The sequence below is a fragment of the Rhincodon typus genome, chromosome 3 (genome assembly GCF_021869965.1).
Source record: "Rhincodon typus isolate 14 chromosome 3, sRhiTyp1.1, whole genome shotgun sequence".
Taxonomy (NCBI): Eukaryota; Metazoa; Chordata; class Chondrichthyes; order Orectolobiformes; family Rhincodontidae; genus Rhincodon; species Rhincodon typus.
Window position 1 is genome coordinate 31,906,516 of NC_063334.1, and position 3,981 is coordinate 31,910,496.

Sequence of the window (3,981 nt, forward strand, 5' to 3'; positions counted from 1 at the left end):
TCTTGCATTAGTCAGGCATTGTTGGTCAGCTTTCCACCAGCATTACAAATCCACAGCAGATGTCTTGATTGCTGGGAGCTTCTGGATAGTCAGAGGTCAACAGCTCCAGAACTCAGCAGAGGCCATGGCAGAGGCCAAGGCTGCTTGGGTGATTGGATGATTGGCACTGTGAAAGGTAGGTGATGTTTGGGGTGGGGGTTCTCTATGGTTGCAGGGAGAAGGACCATGGGTCAGAAGCATGGGCAGGAGGGTGGAATTCCAGAAGTCACTCCACGCCCAATCCTACGTCCAATTCCTCGACTTACACAATATAGTGCACGTGCCATCTCACAACAACACACCCCGCCTCCCACAACAAATTGACAGCCTTCCCATACTGGTTTACCAGTCAGGTAGACCGGTCTATTATTAGCCATGTAAGGGCCTGGCTTGGTAGTGGATTGGGAAGGTAGGTCATTAGCCTTCCCACTAAGACCTTACTTTCTGAAGTGGTGGGATGAGGATGGGTCACAAACCATTTGATTATCCACCCTTCCCTCTATGTTCTTCACTACTTCATTAAAGGGGAAAATTCTGATCTTGAGTCATAAAGTCTATATGATACATAGGGAAACCTTTCATCCCATCTAATCCATGCTTACACTCTGTGGAGCAATCCAATCAGTCCTATTTCCATGCTGTAATCTTATTGCCATGGACATTTGTTTTGTTTTCTGTGTTGTCTCTGTTTAAATCACATGTGGGTAAAATTACACAAAGGATGGCAAGTTTTTCTTCTGTCAAAAGCATTAGACCCTGTGGAACTCTTAAAAACAACCTGTGTTCACTTGTACTGATCCTTTTATTTGTATTTCCTTTTGTATTTAAATTCTCAAACTGCCCACATCTATATGTTCCAAAAAAAAAGAAATCCAAACCATGGACTACTTAAACAAAAAAAAACAAATTACAGATGCTGGAAATCAGGAACAGAAATTGTTGGGAAAACTCAGCAGGTCCGGCAGCATCTGTGGAGAGAAAGCAGAGTCAAAGTTTCGGGTCCAGTGACCCTTCTTCAGAATTTCTGATTTAGCCATTGGATTAGTTGTCCAGTGAAATGACAATTATGCTACTAGACATTTTGAAGATGAAGATATATCTCCTAGAATATCCTTTGTCTTTTGGTGATTGAGCCTATATGGAGTTATATACAACATTGGATCTGGACAGAATGAGTCAATCATCCATGATTACAATAACCATTATACCATCACACTGCATGATGCTAATAAGCAGATTTTTCTTATATTTAGATTAATGAACAATTCATCAAACAGCATCCACTTTCCATCCACCAAAGTGATAGAAATAATTGATAATGATTACCAAGTTGTTAACAAAACATTTGGGATTTCCTCTAAGAACATTGTAAAAAGAATGCTCTCATTAGTTATTTTTCTGTAGCTTTTTGCATTATCTTTACTTCTTTGTCAGATACTTTAGAGACTTTTAAGTGACTCTTGGATAGGCACATGAAGGATGGTAAAATGTAGGTTATGCAGGGTGATTTGATCTTAGTAGGATAGTAGATCTGCACAACATCGTGGGCTGAAGGGCCTGCACTGTGCTGTACTGTTCTATGTTCTATGTTCACTTGTTTAATCATTTTACACTTCACAATGATGAGACTAAATGTCAAAGCATACTGGCAATTAAGAAATCCCAAAAGATGCAGTTAAAGGACTTCAGACATTGACTGCTTTGTCCTTTTGGGACTTGGGAACTAAATTCACACTACCAGAGTAATTTCAGTATCACAGGGGTAATTGTAGCCCAGTCTGCCTGGTGTGATTATGATGGCTTCTGATGATGTTGCACAGTTCACTTAAGTAGTTAAATTGCTTTTGAGCTGTTGTACCAACAAGCATTTTATAAATCGTGTAGTTTGAAGCTAAGAATGGTGATGGTAGAGGCTCGAACATTCTTTCTATCACATGGCTGACCAGGTATCCCTTCCATACTTAACATCAACTATTTGTGTATGTTAGAAAGATTTTCAGGTTGATACTGAGCCTGTTGGGCTGTGCTGTGTGGGTGCTCTTTCCATGACCATCGAGTCTTAGAGTAAGACACAATGGAGCTTGGAACATAAGAACTAAGGGCAATTCAGCCCCTCAAGCCTGCTCTGCTACCTGATTCGATCATGGCTAATCTCATCATGGCCTCAACTCCATTCTCCTGACACTCTCCATAACCCTTCAACTTATTACTAATTCAAAATTTGTCTACCTCCCCTTTAAACTTACTTAATGTCCAGGCACCCATCATTCTCTGAGGTAGTGAATTCCACAGATTCATGACCCTTTGAGAGTCTGCCTGGTGTGATTATGATGGCTTCTGATGATGTAGCACAGTTCACTTAAGTAGTTAAATTGCGAGTTAAATTTGAGGGAAGTAATTTCTCCTCATCTCTATTTGAAATCTGCTATCTCTTATCCTGAAACTATGATTTCTGGTTCTCGGCTGCTCCACGTGAAGAAAAATCATTTCCACATCAACTGTGTTAATCACCTTTAGCATCTTATATACCTCAATTAGCTGTCCTCTCATTCTACTAACCTCAAGACAGTATGGCCCTAAACTGCTCAATCTCTCTTCATAAGACAAATCCTTCATCTCTGGAATCAATCTAGTGAACCTTCTCTGAACTGCCTCCAATATAACTACCTGCTCAAGTAAGGGGACCAAAATAATATGCAATACTCCAGATACGGTCTCACTAATGCCTTGAACAGTTGCAGCAACACTTCCTTACTTTTATACTCTATTCGTTTAGCAACAAATGCTAAAGTTCCACGCATTCTAGATTTCTGCAAATCATACCTAGGCACCTTCTGCACTGAAGTTTCTCTTCATTTTGATAAGTTGCCTTTCTATTCCACCAACCAAAATTGATTATCTTACACTTAAGCACATTAAACTTCATTTATCAAATTTAACCCATTCATCTAAGCTATCCACTTCTATATGTAAATTTCTTCATAGATCATAGAATCCCTACAGTGTGGGGACAGGCCCTTTGGCCCAACGAGTCCTCACTGACCCTCACAGCATCCCACCTTGACCCATCCCCCTATAACCCACCTAAATCTACACATCCCTGAATACTAGAGAAAATTTAGCTCAGCCAATCCACCTAGCCTACACATCTTTGAACAGTGGGAAGAAACCAGAGGAAACCCACAGAGACATGGGGAGAACTTGCAAACTGCACACAAATAGTGGCACAAGGGTGGAATTGAACCCAGGTCCCTGGGACTGTGAGGTAGTAGTGCTAACCACTGTGCCACCATGCCACCCCTTAAAGACTACTGCGCCTGGTATTCCCAGGCAGCCTCCCATCCAAGTATTAACCAGGCCTGAGACTGTTTAGCTTCCAAGATCAGATGAGATCGGGCGTTTTCAGACTAGTATAGCCATAGCTTCAGACTAGTATGGCCGTTATTTGTTCATTGCAATTTACGACCCCAAATTTGGCTAAAGTACTTTCTATTCCTGCATCCAAGTCATTAATATCCTTTATAAATATTTGGGGCCTGAGGACCGAGCACTGTGGCGCGCCACTCCTTATATTTTGCCAAGCAGAAAAATACCCATTTACCATGACTCTCTGCTTTCTGTTGGTAGGTCATCCTCTATCCAAGCTAATAAATTACAGTTAAACCCGTATGATCTTTCCTTGTGTATTAACCTTTTGTTTGCAGCTTATCAAATGCTTTCTGGAAGTGCAGATATACCACATCAACACAATCCTATTATCTACATCACATGTTACATCTTCAAAGAACTCCAGAAAATTATCAAACATGTTTTACCCTTCATAAAACCCCAATGACTCAGATGGATTGTATTTTGGCTTTCCAAATATCCTGTTATTACTTCCTTAAGAACAGACTAATAATTTCCCAATGACCCATGTTAAACTAACTGGTCTGTAATTTT

General features: G+C 40.5%; 1 pseudogene; it reads right to left on the bottom strand.

Moving 5' to 3' along the window:
- Positions 1-3,344: 3,344 nt before the first annotated feature.
- On the bottom strand, positions 3,345-3,463 carry LOC125482852 (annotated as a pseudogene).
- Positions 3,464-3,981: the final 518 nt, after the last annotated feature.